Below are 18,655 nucleotides of genomic sequence, written 5' to 3'. Positions count from 1 at the left end.
ACTCTAGTGCTTGTCTTTCCCTTTTAGAAACTCTATGAAAATCCCGTAAGGTAGAACCAACAAAGTCTAAAACACTATCAGTGGGAGTGATTTATCATGGCAACTGTCAACTTAAAACTTTCAAGTAAAGAAACTCTTGTTTTACTGACCTACAAGTAGGAGAATAATTTCAAGGCTGGAAGCTAGAACCTTCAGAATCCAGAAAAATCCCCAGGCCTGATATGTAAGCTGTGGCCAAAGAAATAGATCACAGGCCACACTAAAATTGTGAACTTCATGGCAATTGCTCCAGTCCCACCTGCTCCAGATACCTAAATCATGAAGGCTTACTAGGTAGGTATGCTTACCTCCTACACCCTCTATTTCTTTCTCACCTGCAGAAGAAAGGGATGGAGCTTTGCCCATGTCTAATTCTACTTCATCTTCTTAGTTCAAAATATTGCTGTAAACCCAGAAAGGAGGCTCAGAATCTTTACTTCCCCTCTCACTATTTGCTGCTACAGTTCAAGTATGTGTATCTGAGTAGCCCTAAAAAGTAACCAAAATATTATGGTAAATCAATTTCACCAAACTTGTGTTAGCCATTAAAATTAGTCATGGATACCTTTAATTAGCATCTTACCTTTAATGGCTCATGGCAATGTAGGAACTCAGGCCCTGGAGGACACAGCACAGCAATTTGATTACTGATTCTGCACTTATGACAACATAATCCTGGGCAATCATTTAACTCTAAACTCATTTTCTTCATCTACAAATTAGAGATAATAATAACTCATATGTTTGTAAATAAAGAACAGGGTGCAATGCCTAGCACACAACATGCATTTAACAAATATTTATCATTGATAAATTAGTAGAATGGTATAATAAGAGGAGCAAGAATTTAGACATTGATGATCTAGGCTCAAAATTACAATCTGCTGGTGATTCTCTGAGCCTCAGATTCTTTATGTGTAAATCAAGAATAGTATCACCTCCTTCTCAGGAGAATAATAATCTGATTAATTATTAATTATCTAAGGAGAATATGAATCTGATAATATTCTTAGTTGTTGTGAAAATTAAACAAGAAAATGAGCATTATTGAACCTAACACAGTTTTGGCACACAGCTTATGTAAAATCAGATTGACAAACTTTGGTTTAACTTCATTAGCCACCAGAATATTTGTGAAGGTAACTGCAAACCAAATGCACAAATAGAATAAGACAAACTGAACTATATTATTAATTGATCTGGTCATGGTTAATTCTAAGTAACAAAGAAAATGGGAAACGTAAAACAGAAAAAAATCCAGTCTATAAAATGAAAATGAACCCAAAATCATGAAATGGTCAGCAAGGCTGTACGGCAGTACAGTGAACCATCCAGAGGCAGTGAACATGGTGCTCCCAGTGACCTTGAGAAAAATCGCTTACGTAATGAAGGCTCAAAGCATGACATACGTTTGAATCTAGTCAAGAGAGAAATAGAGGTTAAGGCCATAGAGCACTCATTTTGCTCCTTCAGAGGAGAGTAGAAGTAAAGTACACTGTCATTGCCTGGCAATTGCAAGAAATAGAGGCAGCCCATTTACAATATTTGAAAGTTACGTGGAAATTCACTCCTTAATTCTCTCTCAAGATCTCACATTACATGCCTGAAAGCAGCCGTAGTTTCTACGAAGTCCTTCTCCTTCTCTGCTTCTTTCTTCTCCTCCTCCTCCAGCCCCCTCTCCTCCTAATTTTTGTTCTTCTATCATTTGCAGAGGCAGCTGTAGTAGTCTGTAAACTGGTAATGGAGGGGAAGATTAAAAAGGGAGTGAAAAATGCAAGCATATCAGCCAGGCACAGTGGCTTGCGCCTCTAATCCCAGCAGTTTGGGAGGCCGAGGCGGGCAGATCACTTGCAGTCAGGACGTCGAGACCAGCCTGGCCAACATGGTGAAACCCCATCTCTACTAAAAATACAAAATTAGCCAGGCGTGGTGGCGGGCACCTGTAATCCCAGCTACTGGGGAGGCTGAGGCAGGAGAATCTCTTGAACCCGGGAGGTGAGGTTGCAGTGAGCTGAGATCATGCCATTGCACTCCAGCCTGGGCGACAGAATGAGACGCCATCTTTAAAAAAAAAGAAAGGAAAAAAAAGGAAAGAAAGAGTATCAAAAAGTCAGGAGAGCAGACAAAGTCTCTAGCTCTAAAAACAAAACCAGAAAGCTGGTATATTTTGGAGAAATTATGAAATATTTTACAAAAAGATATCATTTGTGCCAGTCATATGTAGAAACAGATGCTTCCACAAATATTGGAAAAAAATACAAGCACCCACACTGTTTACATCCTTTACTTCCTTCTTTGGCTGTATGACCAATCGAAATAGCCCCATGGTAAACCAAAGCAGTGTCCCTCACATTTACACGTGGACAGTTAATATGCCTATGACAGAAATCATTAACGTGTCAAAAAATGAATGTGAGATGCATCAGGATGAAGAAATACACAATGATGGCAGTGAGGTCTAATAACCAGCAGCTTTGGATTTATAGAACCACCCTCAGTTTCTGATTAAGCCACTAATTTTTGGTGGGTTAGAGCATTTCAATCTTTATTACTGAAGATGGATTCATAAAATGGATGCAACTGTCAAAAGGTTTAAACATTTTGGAGGCAATCATAAGAACGCCAATTAAAAAGTATTTCATAGTGAGAATTCATCTGCCTGAACACCAGTATGGGGTAATTCTGCTTGTAGTAAACCTGAGAACAGTGAAAGTGTGATTATGTAGTTATCAGTTTGAGACTCAGGGAGCTATATGATTTTAGAATATGAGTTAAAGATTAATCTCAAAAGGCTCAGTGAACTTTCTATGGTTTCTTCCACTTTATAGCTATATTCATTTCCTACTACTGACGTGACAAATTGCCACAAATGTCGTAATTTAAAGCAATACACATTTACTGTCTTACAGTTCTGGAAATCAGAAGTCTAAAATGGGTCTCACTGGGCTACAATTAAGACTGGGCAGGGCTTCCTTCCTGTTCCTTTTGGAGGGTCTATAAGAGAGTCTGTTTTCTTGGCTTTTCCAGCTACTAGGGACTGACCTTGATCCTTGGCTTATGGTCCTCTTTCATCTTCAAAGCCAGCAATCACATAATCACAACTCCTGCCCCTCTCTTTCATTTACAAGTACGCTTATAAAATATTAGGTCCACTAGGATAATCCAGAATTTTTTCCTCATTTTAAGATCCTTACCTTCATCATATTGGCAGAGTCCCTTTTGCCATGTGAGGTAGCATATTCAGAGGTTCTAGAGATTAGGACACTGGCATCTTTGGGGCAGGGCCAGCATTCTGCCTATCACAATACCCTGCAATGACAACATTGTAGAAATGCTAAGGTCCTCTGCATTTTGGGAATTGTTTCTCCAGCTCCCCCAGCAACTGATATTCCAGCTGAAGAACAGGAGTAAGTAATATCTCATTTGAAAGCTTCACATAACCCGTAACTTTGAAGACTGTACGCTGAGTGTGGTCAGGCTGGCAGATTATAAAACAGGATCTTTAAAGAAAAGAAGCTGGAACTCTTGACACAATCAAAAGATGTTCCGACACAATGAAACAGTCAACTCATACACATATCAAAGACCTGGACACACAGAAGTAGAGATCACATGAACAAGCAGTTCAGGGAATAAAAGGAAGAATTTTTCTGAGTGCAAAATATAAATTTTGAGGCATACACCAGCTTTGTACCAAAAAAGAAAGGAGCCATGCTTTTACATATACCTAGTTCTTAATTGGCCTATGCTATGGTCTGAATGTTTATGTTCCCCCAAAATTCATATCTTGAAATCCTAATACCCAAGGTGATGCTATTAGGAGTTGGGGCTTTGGGGGAGGTAATTAGGACATGAATGGGGTTAGTGCCCTTATAAAAGAGGCTGCAGAGAGCTCTGTTACCTCCTATACCCATGTGAGAACATAGCAAGAAGGTCCATCTATGAACCAGGAAGTGGGCCCTCACCAAAAGTGTCTGAAGTTGCCGTGATCTTGGACTTCCAAGACCCTAGAATTGTAAGAAATAAATTTCTGTTGCTTAGGAGCTACCCAGAAAATGGTAACTTGTTATAGCAGCCTGAATGAACTAAGACAGTCTGATCTGGGCAACAGAGGCACTTATCTTCTGTTAATCATATAAAACGAAAGCTCTGTTTTCTCATCAATCCATAAATAAGGATTTTAAGGGGTACATTATTTCAGGTGGTGTATTAGTCTGTTCTCACACTGCTAATAAAGACATACCTGAGGCTGGGTAATTTATAAAGAAAAAGAGGTTTAATGGACTCTCAGTTCCACATGGCTGGGGAGTCCTCACAAGCATGGTGGAAGGCAAAGGACAAGCAAAGGCACATCTTACATGGCGGCAGGCAAGAGGGCTTGCGCAGGGGAACTCCTCTTTATAAAGCCATCAGATCGTGTGAGACGCATTTGCTATGACAAGAACGGCACAGTAAAGACCTGTGTCCATGATTCAATCACCTCCCACTGGGTGCCCCCCATGACAGGTGGGAATTATAGGGATTACAATTCAAGATTAAATTTGGGTGGGTACACAGACAAACCATATCAGGTGGGTTTTGTGGATTGATAGGAAAAGATGCACACATCTGTGATAGGTTGCTGACTGATTTAGACAACAAAACACATCAGAAGCAGAGTGGCTACACTGAGGAAGAGTGTGCACTGTGCACACTGGCATAGTTTTTCCCAGGCCCTTGGTTCTGGAAACATCCAGCTGGTCTGACACTCCCCAACCAAGCAGTCTTGCAAGAATACCCTTCAACTCAAGTTGCCATCAGGCTCACATTAGAATTTCAATGATAATCTATGTCTACCACTCCCAAGCTATGCTCAACTGCCAGGATAGCTCGAGGTAGCTGGCAGTTTCAATATTTGATTGCATTACATTCCTTTTCATTATGTTATATCTTTGCAAAGCTGGGTTCATAGCCATTGCTGTAATAAAATGTGCTTCATGAAAATCAATGTGGACGGGAATCAGGTAGCAGTGTCCAATCTAATTCCAATGTATGTGAAGTCATTCTGTGCCCAACAGGAGGATATATCCCATTAGTAAGCAATAGTGGTTATTTAAGAAAAAAAATATTTTATTTCAATTTGTGTGTTTTTTCAAATGATATATATATTTTTCAAATTATGTTAGTACATAAATTCTTATTCATTTGTTTCAACCTACCTACCTAATGAATAAAACTACTTAATGTTGAGTATTTTCTTTGGCCTAGGGGTGTGATGAAAACATTACAAATATACTAAGGGGACTACAAACCAGGATCTATGCTCTGCCATTTAAAGGAATATTTATAAACATTGGCTCTCCTGATTCATTAAGCAAACCCAGTACTCAGAAGGCCACATTCTCCCCCATTTGTTAAAGGAAAAAAGATGCACTACCCAAGTGCCCTGGAAAAAATCTTTTTCCTGCTTTCCTGAAAATCCACTCCCCATAAAACCATACACATACAAACTGTCTTTGCTTTGGCTACTCTATTAGTCAGAGCTCTCCAGAGAAAGAAAACCCATAGGTGATATATCCAGATAACTAGATGGATAGATAGGCAGAGAGAGAGAGAAAAGAAAATTTATTACAAAGAATTGGCTCATATGATTATGGAGACTGAGAAGTTCCAAAATCTGCCATCTATAAGCTGGAGATCCAGAGAAGAGCTAATGGTGTAATTCCAGTTCAAGTCTGAAGGCCTGATAACCAGGAAATGGTATAAATACCAGTTCCAGGGCAGGAGAGGACCAATGTCCCAGCTCAACCAGCAGGCAGGAAGAGAAAGGGACAAATTCTTAATTCTTCCCCCTTCGGTATTTTTGTTCTATTCATGCCCTCAGTGAATTGGATGATGACCACTCACAATCTGCTTTACTAAGTCCATTTATTCTAGTGGTGATCTCAACCTAACACACCTTCACAGAAACACCCAGAAACAATGTTTTATCCAGGCACCCCATGATACAGTCAAGTTGACATAAAATTAGCCATGTCAGCTGCCAAGCATCTGAAACTTCTTCCTGTTTTTAGATACCCCCACTGTAAGAAGACATACTGGGGCTGGGCACGGTAGCTCACAACTGTAATCCCGGCACTTTGGGAGGCCAAGGCAGGTGGATCACTTGAGGTCAGGAGTTCAAGACCAGCCTGGCCAACATGGTGAAACCCCGTCTCTAGTAAAAAACACAAAAATTAGCCAGGTGTGATGGTGGGCGCCTGTAGTCCCAGTAACTAGGGAGCTGAGGCAGAAGAATCACTTGAACCCGGGAAGTGGAGGTTGCAGTGAGCTGAGATCGTGCCACTGCACTTCAGCCTGAGCAACAGAGCGAGACTCCGTCTCAAAAAAAAAAAAAAAAAAAAAAAAAGAAGAAGAAGACATATTGGGAGGTGATCACATTCCAGCTAGAAGCTGAAGGAGCCGACTACTTACTTTCCCAGCCTCTTTGCAGCTTGGTTACCAATGGCTGATACATGCTCAGCCAATGAGATGCACTGTCTCCGGGGCTCTGAATTCGGATCCAAGGAAGCAGATATTAAGGAGCAGTGTTTACACAGTGGCAACACAGGCAGTTGCAACACTCAGATGCAGCAGGGGTGGGGTAGGGCATTCACAACACTACTCCCTTGCCTGCCTGGCCCGCTTTGGCTTTGTCCTTTTCATCTTCCAAGACTGACTGTCCTATCTCCCTTCTGGACTCAAAATCTTTCGAAAAATTCATTTCTTCCTGCTTAAATCATCTGCAGCACTTTTCTGTCACTTGTGAAAAAGCCATGATGTGCATAGCTCCCAAAATGCAATCTTCTTTCTACACAAGGTTCATAAACTTTCCAATGTGATAAAGTTACATACAATAACTCACAAATATAACTTAAGCAAGTGAATTGCCTGCAGGCAATACAATTCATTTTGAATAAAGCATCTTTCTAATCCCCCCACCCCCAAATTATCATTTACAAGGAACGAAAATATAGACAAGACATCCCAACCTGGAACACCTATACTTCCAGAGTTAAGAAACAGAATAAGTGGTTTCTGTCTTCCCTTCAAACATTCCCTTTGTCTACAGTGGCAAGGCAGTGCCCATTGCTGATGTATCTGGTTAGTTCATTTAGAATAAGACCTAAATCACTTGCATTTTATGGGTAAAGTTGACATAACCTTAAGTAGAGCAATATGAAATGTGCCACTATAAGGTATGAAATTGACATTTCATGTCCAATTTAGATACAGCTAGATGACCTCAGTCTAAAGGAGCCATTTTAAATGAGGGCCAGAGTTTTATGTTTTGACAGATGGGTGCCCTGGCTAGAGAATTTATTTAGGTTATATCTGAACTAAAGTGTGATCTACACGATTATTTTGATTCAATGGCTTTAGACACTGGGAAAATATTTTCCTTCTCCTAGATTCTAATTTGTTATGTCACAAATGTCTTATTTAAGAACGGTGGGTTTTTTTTTTGGGGGGGGGGGTTGTTTGTTTGTTTTGCATTTCAGCAATCATATAAAACCGGATGGCATGCAACCAGTTATTCAAACAAATAATCTCTATATTTTCATCTTTACTTATTGCATGTTGTTGGATAAGAACAGACATTATAATTAATGACTTTCCACAGTACACTAATACAAAAGTAAATGGAATGAATTCTTTTGAGTGGTATCTGTAATTACAAATAGCATAAACTGTGTTGTCCCTATTTATACAACTGGAATACCCTTGGATTTCTTTTTTTTTTTTAACCAAGGAAGGAAGCAATGTAACCATTTAATTGTCTAAGATGTATACTCTCAAAACCAATTACCACGTCGCTTCTCAAATACAACAACTTTCTGAATATGAAATATGCTTTAAACCAAGCATTACCAGAGAGAGCCTATGCATTTTTGTCAAACTCTCCAAAACACAAACAAACAAGAATGGAAGAATATCACCAATATATACACAGAGCCCAAATAATGGAGTAAGAAACATTAATTAATTAGTTATTAGTTGGCTATATCACTTACTAATTGGACAGTTTCTCCTAATAATTCAGTGTATCTTTTAGTAATTCGTTCAGTCATTAGTGAAAGAAACAACACAAACTAGTATAATCAAAAAAGAAATTTAATAATTTACATAACAGAATTCTGGGACAACCGAGCTTCAGGTACAGCTTCATCCAGGAGCACAAATGATATAAGGTCTCTCAACTCTGGTCTTCCTTGAATTAACTACATTTTGAAAAAGTCCCTTTCTATAGTATGATAAGATTATGACCAAGAATGTGGGATTACATCCTTACACCTCCAAATACAAAAGTAAAGAAAGAAAAGAGCCTCAGAATTAACATCAGCAGATCTGACTAGATTGACCTGGGGTCATGAGCCCATACCCAGATAAGACTTATGGCCAAATGCCTCTGAGAGGCTATGCCTATATCACAAACCCAACCCTACAACCAGGATGAACCAAACACCTCTCAGAAAAAAACAGATCAAACATGGGGAAAGCACATCCCCTAGAGAAAATTAGGAAGTATTTACCAGAAGGGTGATGAAAAATGAACTTAGATGGGTCACTGCTATTTAAGAGCACTGGCTTGCCTCTCTAGTCTCTCCAACTCACTGTAGACCAGAAACCACTTTCCATACTTACGGTAACCCCATTTGTTCTGAACAACAAATCTGCACATAGGTCAGGCAATTAGAGCTACACTTGTGAAGACAATGAGAGCGTGTATTTTACATCATAAGGTTCCCATAGCACCCCTTCATCTGCATTGACCAGCCCCATTTCCCCACTTTCCCAAACAAAAAGCTCTGCCCCCACACTTTAGCTCCATTACCAGCCTCAGAAATACAACAAATATGCGCTGATTACTCTCACTGTTTCTCTGATGCTTCTTCCTGGTAAAAACAAGTCTAAAGTTCTGTACTACAAATTTACCATCAAATTCTCTCTGGCTCACATATGCTACCATTGTCTAACATTTCCAATTTTCAAGGCTTAAAAACTACCATTACATCTTACAGAATAGAGATTTACTATCTTAAAGCTGATGTTAAATTGGCCCTATCTTTTTCAGACTTTCAGATAGTACTCGTATTTTACATAACACTGCTAGGAAAAATAACACCTGATGAACATCCCTCTTTCCAAGTACCTGATGTTCATTTTAACCCCATCTCTTCCTGTCTCGAGCTTTTATCCTATGTTCATGCCCTCTCCTCCTCTTTATCTCATCTGGCTTCCTCAGGGTCCACACAGGCCATCTCTAATGCTCTCCTACCTGGCCCTGCCACATCCTTTTCAATGCTGGCCCCTAGAATATTTTTATTTTGAGAATTTCACTGCACTTCACTAGATCAGGGTTTCCCAGCCTTGACACTACTGACATTTTGGGCCTGATAACTCTTTGTTGTAAGGGGCTGTGATGGTCAATTTTATATATCAACTTGACTGGGCCACAGGTTGTGTAGATATTTGGTCAAATGTAATTCTGGGTGTGTCTGTGAGGATATTTTGGATGAGGTTAACATTTGAATCTCCAGACTAAGTAAAGCAGATTGCCCTCCATAATGTGGGAGGTCCTCACCCAATCAACTGGAGATCAAAAGAGGACAAAAAGCTGAGTAAGAGAAAACTCCCACATGACTCCCGCATAAGCTGGGCCATCATATGTGTTCTGTTTCTCTGGAGAATTCTGACTAACACAGGGCTCCCCTTGCACTGAGGATGTTCAGCAGCATCCCTGGCCTCTAATCACTAGATGCCAGTGGCATCCCCTTAGTTATCACAACCAAAAATAGGACCAGCCATTGTTAAATAGCCCCTGGAGACCAAGATGCCCCTAGTTGGGAACCACGGCATTAGAGCTTGGCTGGAGACACCATCAAGACAACTGAGGACATAAAACTTTCTTAGAAACCCGAGAAATTTTTAGCAGTGATTACACCATCATTCACAATACTCATGTCTCCCTAAATGAAGGATTCCTCCATGCTCCCTCCTTGTAGCTTTTCCATGTGTCAGACTGGATCCTATCATCCATCAACCTGTCTGCCTCTCTTTGAAAAGCAGCAGTTTTCAGATGCAGACTGGGGTACGAATTCAAATCACCTAGGAGACTCGTTCAGCACACCAGTGCCCTGGAGATTCTGATTTAATAAACCTCATTGTGGGGACAGAGAATCTTTATTAATGAAAAGTTTCAAGGGTGATTCTGATACGTAACCTCAATAGGAGAACAATTTCCTTAAAACTGCAGCAAGCACTGAGAGGCAAACGACACAAACGCTTCTAGACACAAGCAAGTCATTTACCTCTTAATGGAGGTCGGTACATTCCCCAACTCCTGACTCCATAGTCTTTTCCAATAAGTGAAGAAGGATCATGAAATGGGCTGGTTTTTTCAGATTAGGTCAATTTTTTAAAATTTAATCAGTTTTAAAATGATTGCCTTTCATAACAGAGAAATGAGATAAGTCAAACAAGAGAAATATAGCTTTTATAAGAGACATACTCAATTTTCATAGGAAAATCATAAGAAAACAATAGAGCTTTAAATCTAATTCTGGAAAATGACTCTTAATAAATCAAAAGATTGTTAAAGGACCTAGCCAGTGATAAATCAGAAAAAGGAAAATAATCTTAAATTAAATAATTCATGAACTCAGGCACACAAGTAATTTCCTAACAACAATTCAAGTTGCAAGACATATATTTATTTCGCTATGCTAGAATATAAATGTCTCTTCCTCAAGGGCTTTCATTTGTCCAGTTTAAAATTCTACAGCAAATCAGTAAATATTAAGGATAATGTTACTACCTAAAATTTTCCTCAAAATAAAATCTATGTATAGCTAGGAAAAACAGAAATCAGAGACTCATTTCAAAAAAGAAAAGCTTTCAAAAAGCTTTGTAGAAACTTTGAGCTATACTCTTTTGAGACTAGATTGACATTGGAATGTGCAATTTGCTCCTTATCACTATTTGCAAAATACCATCATTATCTTATTCTAGTCCTCTGCTAGCAACAGCCATAAAAGGCACCTCCATGCATTTTATTGCCCCTCATAGAGATGCATTTTATGACTCCACCTGAAGAGACAATGACACTTAAGAAATCTTAAGAATTACTCGGGAAAAGAGACTTTAAGAAAATGCCCTTTGATTCTAAACAACTATAACATAAAGAAGATAGTCCAGGTCACTCTATCTTCCTCTAAGGAGAAAATGAAGTAACTAAAGCTAGAATTAATTACAGATAGGAGGGGGTGAACCCATTAAGTGCTGAAGTTCCAACCAACCCTCAGTTGCTTCCTCCTCCCTCTTCTCAACTCCTCCTATCCAACCTACTACTGATTGCTCTGGTGTCCTAATATCAAGTCCTTCATTTTTGTCCCTCTGCATGCCTCCTACTTATTTCTTATTTCTTTGTTTCATTATCTTGTTTTTCTGTAAAACCATCCAAGAACCAACTTCTCTTTGACATTCACTCTGGCAGCCTGTCCCAACTGCTGGGAAGCTGTTTGACCAACTGTTCTTTGACTCATTGTCACTTTTTCAAAATCTACATCTTATTTCCCCTGTAGTTTCTGGACAGAGGGACAGTCTACAAAAACAGAGAAATGGGCCCTGTCATCCACAATGAGGATCCATCAGAAGTTTTAAATAAGAGACTTTATGACAGTAATCTTATTAGAGAAAACCCCATTCATTGTGAAAATATAAATACGAGTGAGAAAATGGCAGAATGTTTTAAACTCCTGCACTAAGGAAAAATGATGACAATCTTGGATGCTGGCCAATCACAAACACTCTCTATCCCTGTCCAGAGAGTACAGCATGATCACTATCCTCATCACAATGGCAAATTGTAATGAAACCTCCGAGGATATTAGAGAGAAAGACCTTGCTTTCTGGATTGTCAAAGCAATTATAATAAAACAGCTGCTCACCTTCATTTGAGGAATATAACACATTATCTCTCTTCTTCACAGCAAACCTGTTTCTGGATATCTGCTATTGGATAACAAACTACGGGGAAACCTAGTGACTTATTACCGTGGATTATTGCCCCTCATGTTTCTGTGAGTGGTCTGGGCTCAGCTGGGCAGTTGTCCCTTGGTATCGCTCATGCCATTTCAGTCAGATGGCACTTTAGACTGAAATGAACTAATGGTTCGGTTGGGTGGGGATGTCCAGGGTAATTTACATGTCTGGCACACTAGCTGGGAGAGCTAGAATAGCAGCTGGCTGGCCAGGAATTGATCTTTCTCCACGTGGTTAGCTTGGACTTCCTCACAGCATAATGATCAGACTTCTTACACGGTAGTAGCTTCCCCTAGAGTGAAGATGCCAAGAAAATAAGGTGGACATTGCAAGGCTCCTTATGACTTGGCCACAGAAGTTATGCAGGATCTCCCCTACTGCATCTGCTGGTTGTACAAGAACAACACAGAATCAGCATGAGAAATATGAACACATAGGGTATGAACTTCCAGAAGCTCTTTGGGCTATCTTAGCTAACAAAATGCCCACTAGGTAAATTGGGAGATGTACTGTTGGTCTCAGATTACAAATAAGAAAAAAGCTCACTGATTCTAGATCTGAGATCCAAGACCTAGAAAGTGTCTGAACTGCCACAGGAATCTGAGTATTCAAGATGATCAGTTAACTGTTTTGCTGGTATCAAGCAGGTGGTAAACTTAAAATGGATTATATTTTAAAAACTAACTGGGGTTTTCATCCAAATGTTAGTTTCATCTGCAATTAATTAATCATCCATACAGTGGACATTTTACATGAGTGTGCTGTCTCACGTGAATCACATCTTTTGCTGACAGCAATCAATTTTCCTTTAGGAACACTGCTCCATCATGCTGGATTTGTGACACCCCACTTTACCCTAGCTAACAGCAACACGAGCTCAAGTATTCTCTCTCATCTGAATCTTACTGCTACTAGAAGTATATTTATTCTAATGGAAATGGCCAAGAAAGACTGTCAAAGAAGTGTTGCTGCTGAGACTCATTCTTTCCCCAATTATCCCCTGGGCCTGATACTCCGTCACCTGATACCCTTCGTATTAATTCCCTTTATGTTGATGTAAGACTGAGTCTATGGGCTGCAGATCAGAGACACTGAATACGAGGAGGATAACTAGTTATTGTGCACACCAGATTTGGTGTCTAATTCGACTTAGTTGAAATGTAACTCTACCACTTTCTTACTAGTTGTATGTATCCTTAGGCAAGTTTCTTAACTTCTCTGAAACTCTTCCTCATCTGTAAAACAAAATTAATACTATCACCTTCTTCAAAGAGTTGCAAAGATTAAATGAGATAATACAAGTAAAGTACCATGTCTGGCTTGGAATAAACACAATACATGTCAGCTATTATATTTACTATTACAGGTCCATAATCCCTTATCTGCAGTTCTAATATGCAAAACGCTCTGGAAAACCAAACACACTGTCAGCCCAACCTGACCTCAGCTGAAAAAGATGCTCTTTATGATCTTTATCCCATTCAAGCACTAAGAAATGTCAACATGCTTGGCCATTGCCCAAGATTCTATTGGAATGTCACATAGCACACAGCACTAGTAGCATACTACCGTTCTAAAATCTAAAATTCTAAACTACTTTTGACCGCAAGGGCTTCAGATAAGAGACTATAGATATGTAAGTTACTATTATTCAAAAAACCTGTTTATGCAAAACATAGACACCACACAGTTCTCTCTAGGGTGATCCCACAAAACTTGGACTATGTATTAAAACACAGAAATTACACTAGAGCCAGTTTCAATAACTAATAAACATTTTATACTGAACTAATACTGCTTATATAGGCAAATTGTGCCAAAGGAACAAATTTACATAAAACTTGATAAGCTGCAAATATCCTACTTCTAGTTAAGGCATGTAATTAGAACTGCATCTTCTGGCTTTTTAATTTAGAGGGTATTTAAGAATTCTATTTTATTACTTGAATTAAATACCATTGGTTTTATGCTTGTAGGTTTCTCACAGGTTTGCTGTTCACTCATATTGTATCCTCTTACTCATAGTGAATCAGATAAAACAAAGGTTGATATTAGAATCCCATCTTGGGACTGCTGCTCCTGCTTATAGTGTCAGTTCTGGCCCTCAATGGTTCAGAGTTCCAGAAAAGCAGACTAAACTACTGTGGCATCTTTCTTTAGGGTTAAATTTTAACTTCAGAAGAAAAATCCTGAGACTCCCTTTTTAAAATAAAAAAGAAAAGTTGAGGATAAAAGTGTGCAAACCCCCATACAATAAAAATAAGAATTATAATTCAAATGAGAATAACATATGGACAAAGCCACATTACTTATGATAATGAAGAAAGTTATGATGTGCTCTATCACTTTACCACTAGTTATTTACATCTTTTAAAATAATTTCTTAAGATGTATTCCAGTTCACAGTAGAAATAGTTTTGGGTGCAAGCAACTGATAATATGTAAAATTTACTTACAATGCCAGTTTTGAAAACCTTCATTTAAGGAAACATGTCTATCTGCCACAAATGCAATATTCATTAACAAAGCCACCAATATAAGTGTGTTTAAAAGGATCTATCTGTTAATATAACCATTTATATATATATTATGTAATTTTATGTACAATCTGGTTAAGTAGGTAGGTAAATGAAGGAAACTGAGTTACAGGAAAGCCAGAAAGGTTGTTCAAGGTCATGAAGTTAACTGCCAAGCAGATGATGCAAAAAAAAATTGTTAGAAACAATCTAACTTTAATAACAGGGTGAAGAGCTTCTCTCCAAAGTCTCCAGCATATTTTTGGTTTTCATGAATTTTTCAGAGAGCATCTGTTTTTAAGTAAGTAGAAACATACTCAGGGAAAATAAGGCCTGTTAGAAGAAGTTCAAGTCAAAGTCTATAAACATGCCCTCTTTGCATGTATGCTAAAGGAAATTTAATACCATCAACACTTGATTATTTCCTAGAGTGAAAGAGAATCCAAAATAGCATATCGAAAACAACTTTATCTGTCCCTGCACCATGCAAAACTACTGGTTCTCACAAGTCCACTAAGGAAGCCAACAGTTATTTTGTTTCTCATTACAAATAGCTGCACCCAATGCCCATGGGAAGTCTCTGCACATGATGTGTGCTTTTTTTTTTTTTTTTTTTTTTTACAGGTTTGGACAAGCATTTGCAATGTTCTATGGGATCTTAATGGTATCACAAGAAGGCTTTCCTAGTATCAAAAAATAATAACAAATGAAAAATGTTAAAGCTCAGGAAATGTTAGCTTCATAAAGTTGGTGAAATTTTGTTTTATTTTCTTTTCCTAAATAGCTGATTTGGCCTTTAACGTGTTAATATATGATGAAAGAAAAAATGAAGCATTTCCCAAATATTTTACCATAGAAAATGTTAGTCTGTAGTTCCTCCATGTTCCATGAAGTATATTTTGGATAATTATTCTCTAAGATACATCTAATATTACAGACACATCTTAATCCATAGATCTAAGAGTCCTGTAAAACCAAAATCTAGCTCGTTTGTTAAAGTTTCCATTGATAGGACACTCACTATACGTTGAGGAAACACATTTATTGATGAATCATTTCATTCAGTTGGCTCTTTATGGTTTTCTTTAATATGTCTTACATCTCACCCCTGTGCAAATGCAAAGCAGATCTAAGTCATCTTTCACTTGAAATTGTTTCATGTAAATGAAGACACCTATTACATCCCCTTGCACTGAATTTACACCACCATAAGCTAAACACCCTAAGTTCTTCTTGAGACATGTTATGGGATACCATCATCATCCAAACTGACTTCCTCATGATACCAGCTTGTTTGACAAAATCTATCTTAGTGTAGATCACAGTCTTCAGATTGTGATCATCTCTCAGTGCAGGATTAAAATTGACCAGGTTTCCCCTGGATCCAAGCCCTGGCTCTGACATTGACTACCTTTAAGACCTTGACAAGTTACTTACCTTTCTAAGCCTCACCCTATTCATCAGTAAAACAGTAATGATAATTCTTGCTATGGTGAGGTTTCTGTAAACGTTAAATTTAAAATATTGAATCTACTGCATAATAAGTATTCAATAAATATTAGCTAGTATCACTATGTCCATTTTGGAAATATGTGTTTTCTTTCGGCCAGTTTAAAAAAGTAGAATTCACCAAATGCTCACCAGTGACTGATTGGCTCAGGGTTGCAATCAGCAGGTAAATGGAACAATGAGAAAAGAAACTGGCAGACGGTTAAAAATAAGCCACAAATTATCTGCAAGCAGATAAAGCCCTGACTGTATAATCGTTACCAACCAGGCTCTATCTTTTCTTCCCATGTAGTAACATGTCACTTTCTTTAAAAGTTTCAGAGAAACACTCTCTGCAAAAGCCTGCAGTTTGAAACATAAATTAGGGTGTGGAAATAAACATCTTTTAACAACACAAAATTCATATTTTCCTCGCTCTGCTTGAAAGAGTGGCATTCAGAGGAAGAACAAAATTCAGTAACAAGTTATCTTCTACTCTTGGTTTGATGCCACTCAGCTTTGAGCTTGCTTTTGACTACACCAGTGGAGCCTGCAATCTTTTAATTTGGTGCATGACTTAAAGGTTCCCTGTAGCACCTTTTAAACACTGGCAGATTTCTACAACAATGATGAATGTGGCTCCATTTAGTTCAAACCTTTAGCATCTCATAGGTGCAAGAATTCTTGGTACTGAGCAGCTAAATTGAAATTGGCATATATTTCCAATATGGAATCTGATCCTTCTGTAATTGGTGGGGTTGTGGGGAATTCTTGGCAGGAGTGTAAAAAGTGAAGATACTCAAATTATCTCTCCTGTATTTTTTTTTATATTTTAGAAATATTCTTGATTTTTTTTAAAACAATCAAAAAAGTAATAGAGAAAAGAGACTAGTTTCAATCATGGTCTTGTTCTCAAAGGATTGTGGCACATCACACAAGTTCAATGAGCCTGAATTTTCCATTATATCAGGAGCATGTTATTCCACCCTCCCTCCCTCCACTTAATTTGATCAAATATTGAGTTCATTAAAAAACTGAATAAAAGGGAGGAGTGGCACCCACTAGGCTGTGAAGGATGATTCACAGCAAGGTACTTCTGAAAGTTCTCAGATGGACTTGCTCTCTCTCAACACCCTGGCCACCCCTTCACCCACAGCACATTGGGGCTGTGATGGGAACCCGACAAAGGGCAGCTGATCCACAGGGTATCAGGTGGACTCCAGCAAGGGCACTGCCCACAAAGGTGGGAAGATGGTAACTTAAGCAATCCAGTCTTCTCTTGAGAAGAGAGCTAGCAATTCACTGACAAAGGAGAAAAACGCAAACCACAAAGATGAAAAAGACAGAATAAGTCATTAAACTAAATTAACTATGTAACTATGAAAACTGGATTCTCAAACTGCTAGGACTCCTCATCAGACAAAAGTCACAAAGGACCTTCTAGTTTCGAACCACCCTCCATCTAGGTGAGGTCCAGGTGTACCACACTTGTGCAGCTTTCCCAGAATTCACATCAGAATCTCCCATGTGGACAGCATTTCTCGTCTCTTTATTTCTATATTTCACCTTTTGATAAATCCCCAGTAGTTAAAGGAGCCTAAATAGGTCTCTATTGCTTGCACACAAAGGAGGCCAAAGCACATTTAAAGTAAGAAAAATATTACTTGATGAGTTTTCAACCAGGTTTGAAGTTATATTCTCCTCACCTCCTCTCAACTTTGCCATACATAGCACTCCATTTTGTATATCAAATTACCTTAAATTACCATTCTAGTCGAAACAATTATGTGCTAAGGAGCTAACACCATCAAGCACAGGGCTACAGAACTGCAAGATGCTCAATAAGTCTTATTAGCTAATGATTAAAGTTCACAGGACACAAAAATTATTAAATCAATATTTCTTAATTATATGGCATAAATCTACTAGAAACCCAGATACCTACTTCTTTTTTGCTCAGAAAGTACAAGAAAAGGTGCCAGATAAAGAAACTAAAATTAGAATTCATTCATATATTTACTAAGCATTTTAATCCTAGGAAATCTGTGACACCCTGAAATGTGCCATGTACTGGGCGCAGAGACAAGAGAGAATCATAGTCCATTATCTTAAGGAGCTATATGCAGTATGGACATCCTAACATATAGTAGAGATTTATTTTTTAATTTCCCATCCTATCACATAAGAGCTTCTAGATTTTAAGCAGTTAGAGATCCCAAGGGGCCCTAAGGAAAAACTACATTCCCCGGAGGACATTCTGTAAAGACAGTTAATTGTTTAATACTCAGACATTCAAATAACTGTATTCAGGATTCCATACACAATGGATGCTTGCAATGAAGATACACTATGGAAAGAGCTTTTAGTATAACAGAGTCACAATTAGTGCTGATCACAATCATCACGAGGTATATCCTAAATGTGACAGGGTTTTTAAAATTAAAACACACACACATACACACACACACACACACACACACACACACACACCAGAAATAAAAACTGAGCAACTTATAAATCTTCATAGAAGGCCTGGAGCGGTGGCTCAT

General features: G+C 38.5%; 1 protein-coding gene and 1 long non-coding RNA gene across 5 annotated transcripts in view; one reads left to right on the top strand and one right to left on the bottom strand.

Moving 5' to 3' along the window:
- The window catches only part of LOC100989577 (contactin-4), a 960,081-nt gene that overhangs the window by 913,956 nt on the left and 27,470 nt on the right, over positions 1–18,655 (bottom strand). The window lies entirely within an intron of this gene.
- Positions 222–18,655, top strand: part of LOC130541312 (uncharacterized) — a 34,349-nt gene continuing 15,915 nt past the window's right edge. Inside the window, exons 1-2 of the long non-coding RNA XR_008955353.1 lie at positions 222–333; positions 12,051–12,140. This is a non-coding gene — a long non-coding RNA (uncharacterized LOC130541312). The remainder of the gene's footprint in view (positions 334–12,050; positions 12,141–18,655) is intronic.

The sequence above is a fragment of the Pan paniscus genome, chromosome 2, assembly GCF_029289425.2.
Source record: "Pan paniscus chromosome 2, NHGRI_mPanPan1-v2.0_pri, whole genome shotgun sequence".
Taxonomy (NCBI): Eukaryota; Metazoa; Chordata; class Mammalia; order Primates; family Hominidae; genus Pan; species Pan paniscus.
The sequence above is the reverse complement of the archived record's forward strand: the minus strand, read 5'-3'. Positions and strand labels throughout refer to the sequence as shown.